The sequence below is a fragment of the Ornithorhynchus anatinus genome, chromosome 1 (genome assembly GCF_004115215.2).
Source record: "Ornithorhynchus anatinus isolate Pmale09 chromosome 1, mOrnAna1.pri.v4, whole genome shotgun sequence".
NCBI lineage: Eukaryota > Metazoa > Chordata > Mammalia > Monotremata > Ornithorhynchidae > Ornithorhynchus > Ornithorhynchus anatinus.
The window spans coordinates 156,244,182-156,264,649 of record NC_041728.1 but is presented as its reverse complement, the minus strand read 5'-3'; the positions used below and the strand labels follow the sequence as shown (position 1 = coordinate 156,264,649).

At 41.5% G+C, this 20,468-nt stretch overlaps 1 protein-coding gene across 1 annotated transcript in view; it reads left to right on the top strand.

Moving 5' to 3' along the window:
- Positions 1-5,216: 5,216 nt before the first annotated feature.
- The window catches only part of SPTSSB (serine palmitoyltransferase small subunit B), a 33,649-nt gene continuing 18,397 nt past the window's right edge, over positions 5,217-20,468 (top strand). The window contains exon 1 of the mRNA XM_007659709.2: positions 5,217-5,721. The gene's annotated coding sequence lies outside the window, so the exon portion shown is untranslated. The remainder of the gene's footprint in view (positions 5,722-20,468) is intronic.

Genomic DNA, 20,468 nt, shown 5'->3' with positions numbered 1-20,468 from the left:
TGTGCAGAGCACTGTACTAAGCACTTGAAATGTACAATTCGGCAACAGATAGAGACAATCCCTGCCCACTGACAGGCTTACTGCCTAGTTGGGGGAGACAGACAAAAACAAGACAACTTAATCGCAATAAATAGAATCAAGGGGATTCATTCATTCAATAGTATTTATTGAGCGCTTACTATGTGCAGAGCACTGTACTAAGCGCTTGGGATGAACAAGTCGGCAACAGATAGAGACAGTCCCTGCCGTTTGACGGGCTTACAGTCTAATCGGGGGAGACGGACAGACAAGAACAATGGCAATAAACAGAGTCAAGGGGAAGAACATCTCGTAAAAACAATGGCAACTAAATAGATGTACACCTTATTAACAAAATAAATAGTGTAATAAAAATATATACAAATGAGTACAGTGCTGGGGAGGGGCAGAAGGGAAGGGGGAGGAGCAGAAGGAAAGGGGGAAAGGGAGCTTAGCTGAGGGGAGGTGAAGGGAGGGACAGAGAGGGAGCAGAGGGAGCAGAGGGTAAAGGGGAAGCTCAGTCTGGGAAGGCCTCTTGGAAGAGGTGAGCTCTCAGTAGGGCTTTGAAGAAGGGAAGAGAGTTAGTTTGGCAGAGGTGAGGAGGGAGGGCATTCGAGGACAGCAGGAGGACGTGGGCCAGGGGCAGACGGCGGGATAGGCGAGAACAGGGGATGGTGAGAAGGTGAGTGGCAGAGGAGCGGAGTGTTCGGGGTGGGCAGTAGAAAGAGAGAAGGGAGGAGAGGTAGGAAGGGCAAGGTGATGGAGAGCCTTGAAGCCCAGAGTGAGAAGTTTTTGTTTCGTGCAGAGGTTGATAGGCAACCACTGGAGGATTTTAAGGAGGGGAATGACATGCCCAGAGCGTTTCTGCAGGAAGATGACCCGGGCAGCTGAATGAAGAATAGACTGGAGCGGGGAGAGACAGGAGGAAGGGAGATCAGAGAGAAGGCTGACACAATAATGCAACCGAGATATAATGAGAGCCTGTACCAGTAAGCTAGCCGTTTGGATGGAGAGGAAAGGGCAGATCTTGGCGATATTGTAAAGGTGAGACCAGCAGGCCTTGGTGACAGATTGGATGTGTGGGGTGAATGAGAGAGCTGAGTCAAGGATGACACCAAGGTTGCGGGCTTGAGAGACGGGAAGGATGGTCATGCCATCCAAAGTGACAGGGAAGTCAGGAAGAGGACAGGGCTTGAGGGGGAAGATAAGGAGCTCAGTTTTGGACATGTTGAGTTTTAGGTGGCCGGCAGACATCCAGGTGGAGACATCCTGGAGGCAGGAGGAGATACGAGCCTGAAGGGAGGGGGAGAGAACAGGGGCGGAGATGTAGATTTGTGTGTCATCTGCATAGAGATGATAGTTGAAGCCGTGGGAGCGAACGAGTTCACCAAGGGAGTGAGTAGCACTTGGGAGAGTACAAGAGAGTTGGTAGACATGTTCCCTACTCACAATGAGAAGATTATTGTCTGTTTTATATGAGCTAAATTAATCTAAAATTTAGTGGATGTTTTATCCATATAGGAACCATAGAACCATGTCATGAAGCAACGATAAAGAACATTAAACCCCAACCCCTGCTTTAATTAGACTCTTTGGAAGTAGGAGAGTACTTCCATAAAAAAAATCAACCTCTTAGGTTGGGAAATTGTAAACTGCAGTCTAGAGCCTAAGGAGTTTGGTAATTATTGATCATTCTTCACCTTCTTCTTTCTCTTCATACTAAAATCTTCTTGATATATGAAAATCAATTATGGCAGGCACCTGCATAAAAAAACCATGGAGTGAATAAAATTTGTGGCTGTAAATACTTTAATTCTATTTTGGAGTGCTGCTGGTTCAAAAATTTTTGTGCATTCCAATTTCCTATAGCATGTTTATATACTTCTGATCATTATGTTGTTTTTGTGTTCCTAGTAATTCTCATGTTGCAATATTGCAGACACATCCATTTACTGATTAATTGCTTGTTTTGTATTTGTCCTATCTGCCCCAGTTAGACTCTAAATTCCTTGAGAGGAGAGACTTTATCTTTATCCCTTTTCTGTGGCTCCCTCTCTGCTGTGTCTGCTGTGTGACCTTGGGCAAGTCATTTCACTTCTCTGTGCCTCAGTTACCTCATCTGTAAAATGAGAATTGAAACTGTGAGCCCCATGTGGGACAAGGACTGTGTCCAACCTGATTTGCTTGTATCCACCCAGCACTTAGTAGAGTGCCTGGCACATAGTAAGCATTTAACAAATACCATAATTATCATTCATTATTATTATTAACCTCTCAGGACCTCACTTTCCTCATCTATAAAATGGGAATAAGATAGGTTGTGAGGCCCATGTGGGACAGAGACCATGACAGAGAAGCAGTCTAGCCTAGTGGAAAGAGCATAGGTCTGGGAGTCAGAGGATCTGGGTCTACCTGGCTCCACCACGTGCCTGCTGTGTGACCTTGAGCAAGTCACTTAATTCTTCTATGCCTCAGTTTTCTCATCTGCAAAATGGAAATTCACTGCCTGTTACCCCTACTTAGACAGTGAGCCCCATTACCCCTCCTACTTAGACTGTGAGCCTCATGTGGAACCCAATTATCTTATATCTACCCCAGAGCATAGTACAGTGCTTGACACATAATAAAGAGCACAATAATAATAATAGTAATAATGTTATGTGTTAAGTGCTTACTATGTGCCAAGCACTGTATTGAGCCCTGGGATAGATACAAGCAAATCAGGTTGGACACAGTGCCTGTTCCCGTTTTACAGATGAAGTAACTGAGGCCCAGAGAAGTGAAGTGCCTTGCCCAAGGTCACACAGCAGACATATGGAGGAGTGGGGATTAGAACTCATGACCTTCTGACTTCCAGGCCCAGGTTCTATTCACCACACCAAGTAGTCACCATCACAATCACTATTACTGTTATCTCATAACTTTGAATCCATCCCAGCATTCAGCACATAGTAGTTGCTTTATAAATGCCAAAAGTTGTTCTAAGCACATATGGGCTCCTAGTTCAGGGCTTGAATAATGGTCTGTGCATATACCCATTAGACCTTGGGAATCACCTGCTGATGTTAGGGTCAGTAAGGCTGCTGCTGAGCTATTTTCATCCCCAAAGGGCTGGTGAGTTCCCCTAGGCAAACACTAATGTGACTCATGTTCTGCCACTGGTTAAGAATAATAATAATGTTGGTATCTGTTAAGCGCTTACTATGTGCAGAGCACTGTTCTAAGCGCCGGGGTAGATACAGGGTAATCAGGTTGTCCCACGTGAGGCTCACAGATAATCCCCATTTTACAGATGAGGTAACTGAGGCACAGGGAAGTGAAGTGACTTGCCCAGAGTCACACAGCCGACAAGTGGCAGAGCCGGGATTCCAACCCATGACCTCTGACTCCAAAGCCCGGGCTCTTTCCACTGAGCCACTCTGCTTCTCTGAAGAGGCTTGAAGAGGTGGGGCTCTTGAGAGGATTTAAAGGAGAGGCCTTCTGGGGAAAGAGGGGAGGGAAGGAGGGAGAGAGGAGCCATAAAAAAAGAGAAGCCATGAAAAAAGATGAAAGTAGGAGGGAAAGAGAATTTTGTGGGAAGCAGTGTGGCTTAGTGAAAGAAGCAGAGGCTTTGGATCTAATTCCCACTCCACCACTTTCCTGCTTTGAGACCGTGGACAAATCAAAACATCTTTGCTCTTCAGTTTCCTCTTCTGTAAAATGGGAACTCAAAGCCTGTTCACCACAGAAATTATGATACTTGTGAAGTGTTTACTTACTGCTTTAAGAGTTGGGATAGCTGCAAGTTAATCAGGTTGGACACCATCCCCATCCCACATGGGGTTTACATTCATCCCCATTTCACAGATGGGGTAACTGAGGCACAGAGAAGATAAGTGACTTGCCCAAGGTCACACAGCAGACATGTGGCAGAGAGGGGATTAAAACCCAGGTCCTCCCAACCCCCAGGCCCGTGCTCTATCCACTAAGCCATGCTGAGAGTTAGTACACACTCCCTGCCCACAAGGTGTTGATGAACTAGTGGGGGAGACAGATTTTCGGATCATTTAGACAGCCTTTCCAGGCCAAAGAGTAGGTCCCCCTGACATGCCAGCTGAGGGCCCCAAAGTACACAACCCTCACTGTTGCTTCCAGCCTGGCCTGATGGGGTTGGCAGCAAAGGGACCCTGGAGCTTCAGGCCTCTCCTTCAACAGTGAGATCCCTGGTGTTGGGGATTCTCTGCATCAGTGATGGATTGGTTTCGCTCTCCTTGACTATTCATTTTTATGCTAGGCTCTGGTTGAGGAGATGTGGCAGATTCTACAGTGTTGAAGAAATGGTGTTGGGAAAAACAAGTGAACCAATAAAATTGCCTTGTCTTGGACTTTTCTGCTCTCTGTACTTCCAATTTGCATTTGCATCAGAGAAGCAGTGTGAATCAGTGGAAAGAGCCCAGGCTTGGGAGTCAGGGTTCATGGATTCAAATCCTGGCTCTGCCACTTGTCAGCTATGTAACTGTGGGCAAGTCACTTAACTTCTCTGTGACTCAGTTACCTCATCTGTAAAATGGGGATTAAGACTGTGAGCCTCACATGGGACAACCTGGTTGCCCTGTATCTCCCCCAGTGCTTAGAATAGTGCTCTGCACATAGTAAGCACTTAACAAATAGCAACATTATTATTATTATTATTATTATTATTATTAATTCTGAGTACCTTCCACCAGTGATCCTGATAGCTCCTGTTACCGGTTTTTTGCCTGCTTCCCAAGAGAAACGTACATCTTTAAAGAAGCACAGTCTATCAGAAAGGCAAACAGTTAACATTTGCATCCTCAGAGACTACAAAATGTATCTCACTGACTCTAACATTTTAATTTCCCTCAGAATAAAACAGTGTGAAATACATTTAGTTAAAAGCAAGCAGACACACTAGCCACATTTGGCTCACTACCCTGGCTGTGTTCTGGCTATCGGACTTCAATCTTGCTGTAATGAATATTGGGTTGTTTTGGGATTTTTTAATTGCAGAAGCCTGCAGATGGATGGGATAAACACTGTACTTTACTAGCGCAAAAAGGGGCATACCTTTCCAACTCTCCTGATTTCTGTGCTTCGCTCCTGCCCACCACCATCCAGGGACACGCTGCCTTTAATCGTTTTCACTGATAGTAGCCATCCCGGGGAGGGAGATGTGAGATTCATCTCGTCCTCTCTCCTGCTTTGACTCTGGATGCTACTGCAGAGGCAGGGTTGCCAGCAATGTCTCAGCCTGCATTGCTGCTTTCCAGAGCCACAGAGCCGTTCCGCTGAGACAGTGTACCTAGCCAGAAAGATTTAGGGGAGGCTGTTTCCTAAAAGAGTGATAGCTGAATGGAGAAAACCAAATTAAAAAAGAGCTGTTTGGCCGCATTCCTCCAATGACTAGCATAATTGTACAGTGCAGAGAGAGTCAGCCTGTAGGAAGTTAGGGCAAGGGGGAGGGGGCATTGTCATCTTTGAAGAGTCATTTGGAGCAGTTCAGTTGGGCATTAAAGTTTGTGTGGGAGTGTTTTCCCTTTGTCAATAATTAATCATTAGGCTCAGCCTAACAGGAGCTGGTTCTAAGCAATAGAGGCTGGGGTGGAGCTGTAAGAATCCTAGCTCAGAGACGGTCAGCAGCGCTCTATGCAGTGAGGAGTCACACAGCTCAGCAGATACAGCTCACCCTACCCAGAACAAGAGGTAAGTGCTTTCTCCTATTTATTTGGATTGTCTGATCCCTTGAGAGGACTAGCTTTGGGTCATTAAAAGTAAAACACTCTTGCTTCTATAAAATAATTTAAGAAGCTTATTCTAGCTAACTGATTTAATTAAGTGATGAAAAGATCATCTGGATTTTTCTTTAAAGATCTAGAACCATTATTTTCATTCATTCAATAGTATTTATTGAGCGTTTACTATGTGCAGAGCACTGTACTAAGCACTTGGAATGTACAAATCGGCTAAAGCAGAAACCAACCTAATATGCTAAATGCTGATACTTTATCCAAAGGGAAGATGCTAGAAGGGTACCTCTAAGCATTTCTACTTAGATATGAAGGGTCTCTTTCCGGAAACAAAAGTTGGTTTACTATAGCTTTCTGAGGAAAAACAAGGCAAATAAGGCATGTATTTGAAATTCTCTGGTGAACCTGTAATACTTTCTGTTGCCTTGTATGATTTTTTTTAGTGACTTAGGGAATACACTGGTGGCAAAACTTAAAAAAAAGATATTTCAGAGACTAAATTTCAGGATGCTCCTGTACATTGTTTTTGTTTGTTTTTTAGTAACTTCAGGTAATACACTGGTGGCAAAACTTAAAAAAAAAAAAGAAATTTCAAGGACTAAACTTCAGGACTTTTACAAAGTCAGTAACATAGTAAGCCCTTTGAGAGGCATGTCTACTAACTCTGTTGTATCTTCCTAAGTGCTTAGAGTAAGTGCTCAATAAATACTGCTGATTTTTTTTCTCACAATTTTCTGGTTAGGATTTGTCTTTAGGGACTGTAATTTGATTCAAAGACTCCAGGATTGATTAGTTTCTAGGTATCCCTTTGCCTAGCTCTATTACAAAGATAATTCAGCTGGTTGCCACTCTTTGTAGTGGTTCCACTGAGCCACCCATTGACTCCATTTCACACTAAGTTGTCTGGATGGTCATTCTGCAGGTTATCTGCTTAAAAGTTAGCAAGGACATATTGTCAAGAAGTCTACAGGAAGATGTTGTGATCCAGGAAACTGTTTTCAGCATCAGGCTTCTCTGTGTAGTTAATGTCTGGCGGACTCCCCATCTAAACTGTAAACTCTTGTGGACAGGAAATGTGTCTGCCAATTCTGTTGTATTGTACTCTCCCAAGTGCTTAGTAAACTGTTCTGAACATAGTAAGTGCTCAATTAATACCACTGATGATGACGATGATTACAAGACCTTCCTTCTTCCGAGAGCTCTCCCCCTGAATTTGTAGATTGAAGAGGTCTGCCTAATTTGGGACCAGTATCTGAATTGTTTGAATGCTTTCTTAAATTTATTTCTGACTCAGGGAGTACTGCTGCTGGGAAAACTCACTTATTCCACTATCAGTAGTCAACAAGCTTGGAGATACAATTCCAGACTCACTAATGTTCCGTGCATTAACATATAACCATTTAGGAACAGTGAATTCAAACTTTATGACCAAACCAAAAATGAGAGAGGAAAATTTAAGTACTGTGTAATTTATCATTACTGTTTGTGATTGGAAAGAACAAATTAAAATGAGCCCAAAATTGAGGCAGTAAGTCAGAAAGGCCTTGTCCACTAGCATAAGTATTTATTTATGTGAATATCTCATTCGTAATTCTTCACCACACCCAAGCAACATACATAGGTATTAACTATCTTGCAGATGTGGCAACAAAGAAACAAAAAGATAAAAGCATCTATTAGCCCAAAGAAACACTGTAATAACTAGAAGAGCTGCCAGTAGAATTCACTCTCAAAATCCAGCATTTAACCTATTTAACTAGATCTCTGTTTGGATTCTCCTAAAAGCCCTAGGGCTCAGGTGTTTGAAATACAAGATGGCCACAGATGTGCCCATCCAAAAAGCTGTGAGAATTTGCATCTACACACTCAAAAGCATGTAGTCTTTCCCCAGGCAATTTTCAAGTTAAAAATCTTCTCATGGTTTCCCTGGAGAATGTTCTTTACTCTTTGCTATTATTTCTCACCAAGAAAAATGCATTTTAGTACCCTGGGGGAATCATAAAATAGCATGACACTTTTCTCAATGAGATAGCCTCCAGGGAATCAATGCTAGGCCATTGAGTGTCTAAGGCAAAAACCATCAGTGTGGCTGATGATACAAGGATTCCTTTATTCACCATTCATTATTCAATCATATTTATTGACCGCTTATTGTGTGCAGAGCACTGTACTAAACGCTTGGAACGTACAATTCACTAGACCCATCACTCCCTCGGGTGTGTATTCAGGGAACCTAGGACACAGCAGGCCTAGAGAAAGCTGGGGGAACACACAGGTGCCCCGTTTAGTGGGCAGGGAACATATCTTCCTGCTCTGTTGTACCGTACTCTCCCAGAAGCTTAGTATAGTTCCCTGCACACAGTAAGTGTTCAGTAAATGCAATTTATTTATTTAGGAGATAGGTTCTATCCTTGAAGCAGGTTCCCTGCTCAGGCTGAGTCCCTTCGCATCTCTTTGGATGGCAGTGAACCAATGGAATCTGGGAGGCCAGAAAAATTATATCAAGTCCTGTGACCTCTGAGGAACTGGTGCCCTGAGGTGACCGCAGGATGAAATGGATTCCACAGTGCTCAGTCTCCCCTTTCAGGGTGGTATAGAATTTAGGAATGCAAGCCAGAAACACCACTTTAGTTGTGGAGTGTCCCTCTGGTCTGAATTTTGTCTTGCTGGCAGTCATGAACACTGAAGTCTTGTTTGGGGCCACCCGAAAATTTCAATTGTTTCTGCATCCTTCCCACCTCTCACTGACACAGAGCTACTGGGTCTGAAATGAAGGACAGGAAGGAATGGACGATATTAAAGAAAGGCAAAAAGGGGTGAGGGGAGGACAGTCCTAGAGAACTCTGGCCCCTCCAATATCTTCCAGATATACTGTACTCACACTTCAAAACCCACAGAGTTCTTTGGCCTGTTCATTCCACTAATTCATTCGTCATTTCTTAGAGCACCCACAGGGTATTAGTCCTGTATTAAGTCCTCAGAGATGTGGGTATGAGACAAAATTACCTGTCTGCAGCAAATTAATGAGTTTTAAAAGTAATCCCTTTTGGATTGGAGAATGGAGAATGCTATGTTGAACTGTGCTAAGGGAATAGGATAACTACCTTCATGGGCTTTGAGTAAACTCTGGTGGCCTGGGACCTAATAGATTTTCTAATAGAATTGTTTGATTCCATGATCTGATGATCTAGCCTTATGTACACATTCCAAGTGCTCAGTACAGGGCTCTGCACATAGCAAGCGCTCAATAAATATGATTGAATGAATGAATGAATGACTGTGATAGTAGTATTTATTGAGCACCCACTTGGGGCAGTGTACTATACAGGTGCCAGGAAAGTACAAAATAAAGAGGTGACACAGTCTCTGCCCATCAAGATCTTAAACTAACTGGGGGGAAGACAGAGAATAGAGAGAGCAAACACTTTCACTTTTCACTGGCCAAGTCTTCAAAACCAAATCATATCTCCCATTCAGAAGAATGCTTTGTTGAGGTAAAATAATAATAATAATAAAGAAAATGTTGGTATTTGTTAAGTGATTACTATGTGCAGAGCACTGTTCTAAGCACTGGGGTAGCTACAGGGTAATCAGGTTGTTCCACGTGAGGCTCATTGTCTTAATCTCCATCTTACAGATGAGGTAACTGAGTCACAGAGAAGTGAACTGACTGGCCCACAGTCACACAACTGCCAAGTGGCAGAGACGGGATTTGAACCCATGACCTCTGACTCCCAAGCCCGTGCTCTTTCCACTGAACCACACTGCTCTGGAGTAGCTATTTTTTATTGAGTCAAAGCAATCCAAGGACCAGAATCAAGGAGAGAAATATCAAGTAGAGATAAAATATCAACCAAGTAGAACAGCAACTAGAATGAACAGTCTTTCTCTTTCCCTTGGCACCACTTTCTTACTAGATTTACAGAAAAGGTTTTAGAATTAGCTGTCTTTCCTAAACACCAAGAATTTTCTACATTAGCATTTGACCTACACCACCTTTTTAATTGCTTCAAGGTGGGATAGTATTAAAGAAATGCAAATTTGCCTCATAGAAACCAGTTTATCTCCAACTTACATCCCAGGCATCTTTTCCACTGAATTTTCTTTGGTCTTTAATCCTATCAATAGGGAAACAATGTCTCTAAATTTCAGAAAGTAATAGAAGCTAAAGTGAGTAGTTTTATGGACCTATACCTTGTTGCAGGTCAGGGAAGGTGTCCACCAACTTGTTACATTTTACGCTCCCAAGTGCTTAGTACTGTGCTCTGCACACAGTAAGCATTTAATAAATATGATTACTTGGGGTGGGGGCCTTCGAAGTTGGCTGCTTAAGAGGAAAGCATGGCAGAAGAAGGAAGAGAATAAGAGGAAGTGGGGGGAGGGGAATGAGAGAAAGAGAGAAAGAAATTAGGCCAAAATTGAAACTGTGTCTGCCTTCTAACGAATGGGAATATGCTGGCTATATGGCAACAAAAGTGACAACTACCACTGACTGCATTCTTTGACTTCCCAGAAATTTGTATAGAGGAACTTTGCTTCCAGTCTTAGATAATGGAGGGCTGAGTTGTCAACTTTATCCAGAAGGAAATTTTAGAGAATGGATTTGAGAGGATCATCTGATTTATTATATCAGAAAGAGAAGCTATTCCAGGATTGAAGTCCTTAAGAAAATGTGCATGAATGATGAAAAAGAACTCTGATAATTTGGTCAGAATAAAGGAAACATGGAAAATAAAAAAGATCATTAAAAATCAGAACAAAATAATAGAAGGGCACAATGGTGAAAGCAAAAAAAAACTCTATTACATAATGACCAGGCCCCTTTAAAGCTTCAATTCACAGTTGCCTGTTTCATTTTATGTGTCAGAAGAGTAGATAGAGCATAGGTTACAACAGGGTTAGAGTTTCATTCAGGAAGCCAAAAGTCACCTATGGATCTATGGAATTTTAGGGAGTTCATTCTTACTGTTAGCAGCAAGACCTTAAAGTGCAATTTTTCCAGTCCTACTTACAGCACCTTCTTACCAGGTTGGTAAGGCCCCCAGCTGTTGATTGGCTCTTAAAGTCGCGTGGAGTTTGGCTTCTTGGAAAGGGGAATGGGTGAATCAGGATCGGCCTCCGGTTAACGACCCTGACTGGACAAAACGGAGCTATGTTTGGAGGCTTCCTTTTGTTGCAGAGCTCTACAATAGAAAGTCAATGCAAATGAATCGCATTTTGTACGTACAGCATTCTAATCTCCCCAGGGTCTTTCCCAGCATCTCTGGCTCATGCGTCTTCTCCTTCCATTCTAGACTGTACGCTTGTTGGGGGCAGGGAACAAGTCTACCGACTCTGTTATACTGTATTCTCCCAGGCACTTAGTTCTGGGCTATGCACACAGCAAATGCTCAATAAATATCATTGATTGATTTCCCTCTTTTCTGCGAGCCATAGACCAGTAGACACATGACAAAAAGGGTGCAACATCTTCTTTCACTACCATCATTTCCCCTCTCTGATGGTACCTGTTATTAAGCCCATCTAACTGGGATTCATGGGCTCCCAGGGTTTCGTCTCGTCTCAGCACACATCCCTCTCTCATCCTCCTTTCCATGCTCACTCAAGGGGCGCTTGTGAACTTCAAGGGCTTTAAGGACAATGGAATAGGCAGTTGGACTTTAAGCTCTTTGAGGGGAAGTACTATGTTTTGTTTTTTGTATTTTTTTAATACTTTTTATTCCTAGGTCCCTAGTATAATGCTCTCCACACAGTAGCATTCAGTAAGAAAAACTGATCAAGAAGACAAAGAGTTAAGAGCACTTTTTTTAAAATGTAGGCAAGAAAGGGATTGATAATCAATGAAAAGATTGGAGGGGTGATAGAAACAGCATCATCCTGATTTTTTTTTTAATTCTAGATACAAAGAGTAAGCACTCAATAAATCTGGTTGATTGATGTGGTTTTTGTAACTAAAGTCCTTGAGGTCAGAAAGCGTTCATATCTGCATTCTGAAAATATCCATAATGCCTCAGTTTCATATCCCTGACAAATATTGATGACAAAAGTGAAAAAGCGAAGGACATTAGGTGTGTAGGGGGTAGTTTTCTGAATCTTTGGGAATTCTTCATCATCCTTGTCTTCCCTGTGAGAAACCTACCACCGGTAGAAAAACTAAATTCAGGTTCATACCCTGTCTCATTACCAAAAATACTATGCAAGTTGCTATGCAAGAATGTTGGTTATTCTGTTACTGAAGCAGGAACAGCAGCTGTATCTTGACAGTATTCTGAGTATCAGAGGAGTTCCATTTAAGGAACACACAATTTCCCCAGAAAGGGACCCTAAAAATCATGTACTTCATTCAGAACAAGCTCGACTAATACTGAGGATGGTGGGCCAATAAAACCAATTGTATTTTCCATCAGTAATATTTATACCCCCAGATACACATTATGAGTCTCACCTTTAGGTCTGTTTGTGACTCTGTCTCTCTCCTTGGAGCATTGCCTAGTAGGATGATCACAAGCTCGTTGACTCAGAGGACCTGGGTTCTAATCCCTGCTCTGCCACTTGTCTGCTATGTGACCTTAGGTAAGTTACTTAACTTCCCTGTGCCTCAGCTACCTCATCTGTAAAATGGAGAGTAATATTGTGAGCTCCATGTGTGACGGGCTGTGTCCAATCTGATTTACTTTTAGACTGTGAGCCCATTGTTGAGCAGGGATTGTCTCTATCTGTTGCCAAATCATACCTTCCAAGCACTTAGTACAGTGCTCTGCACACAGTAAGCACTCAATAAATACGATTGAATAATAATATTAATAATGTTGGTATTTGTTAAGCGCTTACTATGTGCAGAGCACTGTTCTAAGCGCTGGGGTAGATATAGAGTGATCAGGTTGTCCCACGTGGGGCTCACAGTTTTAATCCCCATTTTACAGATGAGGTAACTGAGGCCTAGAGAAGTTAAGTGACTTGCCCACAGTCACACAACTGACCAGTGGCAGAGCCGGGATTCAAACCCATAACCTCTGACTCCCAAGCCCATGCTCTTTCCACTGAGCTATGCTGCACTGTCTCCACCCTAGCACCAGTACAGTGCCTGACACATACCAAAAGTTTAACAAATACAAATAAATAATAAATTATATAATATATATTACATTGTATAATTATTATAAGCATATATTTATATTATATACCATATTATAATATTATAAATTATATTATATAATATTATTGATTATAAGATTATAATTATAATATTATAATTAATTTTGTATTGTTATTATCACTACAAGAAAATTCCAAAATTGACAAGTATAAGGAGCATGATCTGTGAGAATTATTAATTGTGGTATGAGTCTACTATATGCCAAGAATTGCACTAAGCACTAGGGCATATAGAATATAATCAGATTAGTCAGACTTTCTGTCACACACAATGCTCACAGTCTGAGGGAGGAAGAACAGTTATTTAATCTCCGTTTAACTAATGAGGAAATTGTGGCGCAGAAAAATTAAGTGACTTGCCCCAGTTCACAAAGCAGGCAAGTAACAGAGATTTGAATAGAACTATGATCCCCTAACTCCCAGGTTCACACTATTTTCACTCGGCCACACTGCTTCCCAATCAGTCAGTAGTATTTGTTGAATTCCTACTATGCACAAAAACTATACTCAACAGTTGAGAAAGTTCCACAAAATTAGAATACATGCTCTCTGTTCTCAAATAAGTTTAATGGTAATTTATCTTCATATAATATGCAATGTCTTGTGTGAAGCACTGTGATAGACACTCTAATCTACCACATACACTACATATAGATATGCTCTAATAAGTACCACATAGGTACGTGGCTCAGTGGAAAGAGCCTGGGCTTCGGAGTCAGAGGTCATGAGTTCGACTCCTGGCTCTGCCACTTGTCAGCTGTGTGACTGTGGGCAAGTCACTTAACTTCTCTGTGCCTCAGTTACCTCATCTGGAAAATGGGGATTAACTGTGAGCCTCATGTGGGACGACCTGTTTACCCTGTATCTACCCCAGCGCTTAGAACAGTGCTTGGCATATAGTAAGCACTTAACAAATACCAACATTACATAGGTCTCACAGTCTAGGGAAGAAGTAGAACAGAAATTTAAACCCATTTTACAGTTAAGGAAACTGAGACACCCAGAAGTTGTTACTTGCCCAAAGTCACTCGGCAGGCAAATGGAAGATATGGGATTATAGGCTGGTCCCTCACTGGGCTTTTTCCACTAGCTGCTACTTTAGAGTCTAGCTGGGGAGTTAGTCAGTCAGAGCGCTTATTGTGTGTAGAGGGAGTCAGTCACTTGTATTTATTGGGCGTTTACTGTGTGTACAGCACCGTACTAAGCACTTGGGAGAGTGCAATACAACAATAAACAGATGCACTCCCTACGCACAGAGCTTAGACTCTAGGTGGTAGTAGGATAGGGGATGTTGCCCTGAAATCGACATCTCTTCCAGGATTAATCTGTCATCACCCCACTCTCAACCCCCACTTCACTGCTTTGGTGTCATGCCAGCACATGAGGGCTCACCATGCTCCCTCACCCCCACCACTGTAGCAATTTGGCAAATCTATTTTTCTTCATCTTGTGTTGGCCTTCATTGCTAGACCATAAAAACTCCTTGAAGGCAGAGATCCTGTCTCATAATCAATCAATGGTAATTATACTGTACTCTCCCAAATACTTAGTACAGTGCTCTGCACATAGGTGCCCAGTGCATACCTTCCAATGACTTATGAGTTTATGCTTATGTAAGATATATGCTAAAATGTTACAGGTGGTGTTGACCAGGCAGTGGGTGGAGATATCATTATTCAATAGAATCTCATAATTGTTTGGTACTTTGATTCCAACCTAACAATTGCAATTTCATCTGGCAGATGTTGTTTTCCTATGTAAAGTTTTTATGAATTTTGGACAACTGTCATTGTGATTCTGGATCCTCTGTATATGAGTTTAGCAGGTAATTGTGAATTTTAAGTTAGACAGGTGTTAGTTGGGATGGCCACCCCTTATACTCAAAGATATTGGACCAGGAGAAGCAGGCGACCACACATGCATGCACTGACCCGGTCACATAGATGCCCAACTGCACTTAGTACACTAAGTTCCCCTGAGTCTCTTGTACTGAGTCCCCGTGTACTCTCCAAAGCACTTAGTACAGTGGTTTGCACACAGGAAGCGCTCAATAAATAAGATTGAATGAATGAGTCCAGGGTGAGGGTCCCATGCCCTACCCACTTGCTCCAGAGCAATTGGAGCCAGGCCGTATCTCCACCACATGCCTGCTGTGTGACCTTATGCAAGTCACTTCATTTCTCTGGGCCTCAATTACCTCATCTGGAAAATGGGGATTAAGAGTGTGAGTCCCATGTGAGACATGAACTGTGTCCAATATGATTGATTTGTACCTACCCGGGTGCTTAGAACAGTGATTGGCACATAGTAAGTGCTTAACAAATATCATAATAATTATTATTATTAAGGATGCTCTCCCAAGCCACCAAGTCAATCATATTTATTGAGTGCTACTATGTGCAGAGCACTGTAGTAAGCGCTTGGGAGAGTACAATAGTAACAGTAAAGAAACACATTCCCTGCACACAACGAGCTTACATTCTAGAAGTAGGGGTACTTAGCAAATGCCATTGTTTAAAAAAAAAAAAGCTTTGGGATAAGAGCTAAGACTGAGAGAAGGCGGGTACTTGAAGTTAAAATTCCAGTCAGAGGCATCCAGTGCCTTATCTGAACTGGAAAGGGAACAGAACAGACAAAGTTAATGTCCAGCATAAAATTGTGTAAATGGTCACCCAGGTCTAGCTATATACCTTTAACTTTGACTGGCAGGTAACAACCAGGAATATAAAATGATGACTGAAGTTACCCAAATTAATGATTTCTTCTCTTCGTGACCCGCCAATATTTCCTGGCTCAGCCAAGAATTGCAAAGTGGATAAACCAGTTTAGCCAGAAACTAACTAGTTTCAAGCTGCTTCAACCTGAAATCTCAGATAATATTAATAAGATTGAACTAGGCTAAAGACTTCTGTCTAAAGACTAGACTAAAAAACCTGCTCAACTGGAGCATCAGTAAACAGAAAACCAAGCCCACTGAAGTTTCTATTTTAAGATTTTACAAAGAAATGACATACTTTTTAATCATAATTTTGAATTTCACTCAATTGTCTTACCTCTGTGAATCAAAATGGTAGAGCCACATATTTTTTCTTAACTATACAATTAAAAATATTTCACAGATAACCCAGATCAGAAATTTGATAGTAGCATAACTACAAGAAATTCTCCTCCAAGCCACATTTTTTAATCTCATCTTTGAAAATTATAATAATAATTGTGGTATTGGTTAAGCGCTTACTATGTGCCAAGCACTGTACTAAGCACTAGGGTGGATATAAGTAAATCGGGCTGGAAACAGTCCCTCTCTCTCTTGAGGCTCACAGTCTTAATTCCCACTTTACAGATGGGGTAACTGAGGCCCAGAGAGGTGAAGTGACTTGACCAAGGCCACACAGCAGATAGGTGGTGAAGCCCGGATTAGAACTCATTACCTTCTGACTCCCAGGCCCATGCTCTATCCACTACATTATGCTTTGCTTACTCCAGTTATTAAAGTGACATGAAGCATTTAATAATATATGACTGATATTTATCATTAATTATAACAATATAATTGTATTATTTAAGTGCTTAGTATTACATATCTACTAAACACTGGGCTAAATACAAAATAATCAGGGCAGATGCAGTCCCTGTTCCACATGGAGCTAACAATCTAAGTAGGAGGGAGAACAGGTTTTGAATTCCCATTTTATAGATGAGGAAATTGAGGCACAAAAAAGTTAAAAGACGGACCCAAGGTCACACAGCAGGCAAGTGGCAGAGCCAGGTTTAGGTCCTCTGACTCCCAAGGACTGTGTGTGTACTTTCCACTAGACCACCCTCTTTCTCTAAGAAATTAATAACACTAATGCAGAATATTTGATGAAACAGAATAAATTAAAACATCTTCCATTGCAGAGGCAAAATCATTTATATTCCCATAAGCCAAGTTTCAAAAAAGAAGTATTTTACAACTGAAGGATGGGTTATGAAACTGCAGGGGAAGCAGATTTCAAAAAAGAAATTTTTTATGCTTAAAAAAATAGCATTTATTTTAAGAAAAAAATGTCCTAAATTGAACGGTGTACTTTTTTCAAGTATTTGAAAATTAATTCTTTTAGTATTTAGAAACATTCTTGTGTGGGGAATTTTCTTTGCCTACAATTTCTGGTACCAATATTACTCATTGTACTTTTTCCAAGAATGACAATGTTTTGCAAACTCATTGATCTTAACTGCAGATGCTTAGTTGGGGGCCTAAAAGGTGGACAAAAAGTACTACTAACTCTATTTTATCCATGAAATAACTAAGGCAAAGAGATGTTAATTCCCTATCCTAAATTGGCCAGAAACCAATTCCATCTCCTAAATTATGTCAGTCATTAAACACTTGCTCCCTGTGAAAATTCTGGACAAACAATCCTAGGAGAATGTACTATTGCTTAAAACATGCAACCAACAACACCAAAAAAAATTAGGCTGATCTGGTCCTAGTCTGGCTGGGCAGGAAAATCAGGTTTAAATTTAGGACAAGGAAAGCTGCTCCTCTGGTTTCTCCTATTAGAAGGTGATACAATCAGTGAGATCATAACAGGAGATAACGTGGTATACCATTCTTTACTCTTGGTGAATTCTTCTCCCTCCCTCATGGAAGATAAAATGCAACATTCTCTCACCTCAAGATAGTGGGTTTCAATAAGGGCAAATGCAGATGGGGAAAACAAAGGTTTAATTAAGCAGCATGTAAGCAGCATGGCCTATTGAAAAGAGCCCAGGACTAGGAGTTGGAAGACCTGGGTTCTAATCCTGGCTCACCACTTGCCTGCTGTGTGGTCTTGGGCAAGTCACTTTACTTTTCTGTGCTTCAGTTCCTCAGCTGCAAAATGGGGACTGAATACCCGTTCTCCCTCCTACTTAGGTTGTGAGCTCCATGTGGGACAGGGACAGTAACCAGCCTGATTTGCATTGCCCCAGCACGTAGAATAGTGCTTGATATGTAGTAAGCACTTAACAAATTCCATATAAAATAAGTACCATAGAATAAATCAAAGAATTATTTTTTCCCCCAAGGTCCAGGAATATTTAGATAGCTATTTTTTCTAACCATCCCCTCCAAGTTAGAGTGAACTTCTCCAGCATGGCAAAGATGTTCTACTCTGCTTCATCAGTATTTTCCAATGTATTAATTAATGCTATTTATTGTGTACACACCCTTGAACTAAGCACTTGGAGGATTATAGTAAAATAAAGTTGGTAGACATGTTCCTTGCCCATAAAAAGCTTACAGTCTAGTAATCATTCATTCTTCAATCATTTTTATTGAGTGCTTACTGTGTGCAGAGCACTGTACTAAACACTTGAAAGAGTACAAGGTAAAAGACACATTCCCTGCCCACCCCAAGGTTACAGTCTAGAGGAGAGACAGACATTAATTTAAATAAATAAATTACAGATATGTACATTAGCGTTGTGGCGCTGGGAGAGGGAATGAGTAAAGAGAGCAAGTCAGAGTGACGCAGAAGGGAGTGGGAGAAGAGGAAAGGAGGACTTAGTCAAGGAAGATCTCTTGGAGGAGATGTGCCTTCAATAAGGCTTTGCACAGAGGGAAAGTAACTGTCAGATTTGAGGAGGAAGGGCATTCCAAGCCAGAGGCAGGACGTGCGTGATGGGTCGGTGGTGAGATAGATAAGATTGAGGTACAGTGAGAAGGTTGGCATTAAAGGAGCATAGTGATGTGAAGTAGGAGGGGGCAAGATGATTGACTACTTTAAAGTCAGTAGTGAGGAGTTTTTGTTTGAGGCGGAGGTGGATGGGTAACCACTGGAGTTTCTTGACAAGTGGGGAAACTTGTCCTGAACGTTTTTGTAGAAAAATGATCTGGGCAGCAGAATGAAGTAAGGACTGGAGTGAGGAGGGATAGGAGGCAGGGAGGTCAGCATGGAAGCTGATACAGTAATCAAGGTGGGATAGGATGAGTGATTGTGTTAACCTAGTAGCAGTTTGGATGGAGAGGAAAGAGTGGATTTTAATGATGTTGTGAAGGTGGAACTGATAGGATTTAGTGATGGATTGAATATGTGGGTTGAATGAGACAGAGTAGTCAAGGTTAATGCCAAGGTTATGGGCTTGTGAGACAGGAAAGATGGTGGTGCTGTCTACAGTGATGAGAAAGTCATGGGGAGGACAGGGTTTGAGTGGGAATAAAAGCAGTTCTGTTTTGGACATGTTAATCTTGAAGTGGTGGGAGGACATCCAAGTAGAGATGTCTTGAAGGCAGGAGGAAATGCGAGACTGTAGAGAGGGAGAGAGATCAGGGCTGAAGTTGTAGATTTAGGTAGTTTTATAGCTTACAGTAGTATACAGTACGTATTGAGCTCCATTCTGACTACTATATTTCTGCCCTGCCAGCATTCTTAAGAACACAGATGTTTTCAAAGTAATAAACCTCCTGTGGTGGAGATTCCTAGAAACATAGGCCTTTTCAAATGGACTTTAGTACAGGTGTTAATACCAGAGTAATACAAACAGGGCCTAATATATTATTTATGGACCCATGAGCTCAAGGCAACTTCTGTTTCTGCTCTATGTACCTTTCTTAGTAAATTATTTAAATGGAACACCATTTCATCCTGAATTGCCCTGGATCCTAGCAAGGAATGTATCTTTCAATAAACCTTACATTCAGAAGACAGCACAAATTAAGAGGGGTTGGTGGTATAACAAAAAATGATTTAATAATTCATAGCTGATGGCCTGCCCTTAGAAATCCAGATAAATTTAGTATTGATATTAGTACAGCATTCTTACCTTCTTTTACAAAGACAGGCAGAGTTACAAGTCTAGTTAGAGTTAAAACAGTGCTCAGCACTTAAAACTGTGCTTGGCACATAGTAAACTCTTAACAAATACCATCATTATTATTAGAGTTGAGAACAAAGACTGAATCGATCACTCAGTGCTTACTCTGTGCAAAGCTCAGTACTAAGCACTTGGAAGAGTATAAGATCATCAAATGTTTATCTTTACTTCCAGTTGACCATTTTTTAAATGATATTTTTTAAGCACTTACTATATGCCAGGCACTGCACTAATAATTATGGTATTTGTTAAGCGCTTGCATAGTGGTAGTAAGCTCTGGGGTACTCACACGCTATTCATTCATTAATTCATTCAATAGTATTTATTGAGTGCTTACTACGTGCAGAGCACTGTACTAAGCACTTGGAAGGTACAATTCGGCAACAGATAAGAGACAATCTCTGCCCAATGATCAAGTCAGACAGAGTCTATGTCCCACATGAGGGCTCACAGTCTTAATCCCCATTTTACAGATGAGGTAACTGAGTCACAGAGAAGTTCATTTATTCAACGATATTTGTTGAACGTTTACTGTGTGCAGAGCACAGTACTAAGCACTTGGGAGAGTACAGTACAACAATAAACAGACACGATTCCCTGCCCACAATGAGCTTAATGACTTGCCCAAGATCACACAGCAGACAAGTGGCAGAGATGGGATTAGAACCCAGGTCCTTCTGACTCCCAAGCCCGTGCTCTATCCACGAG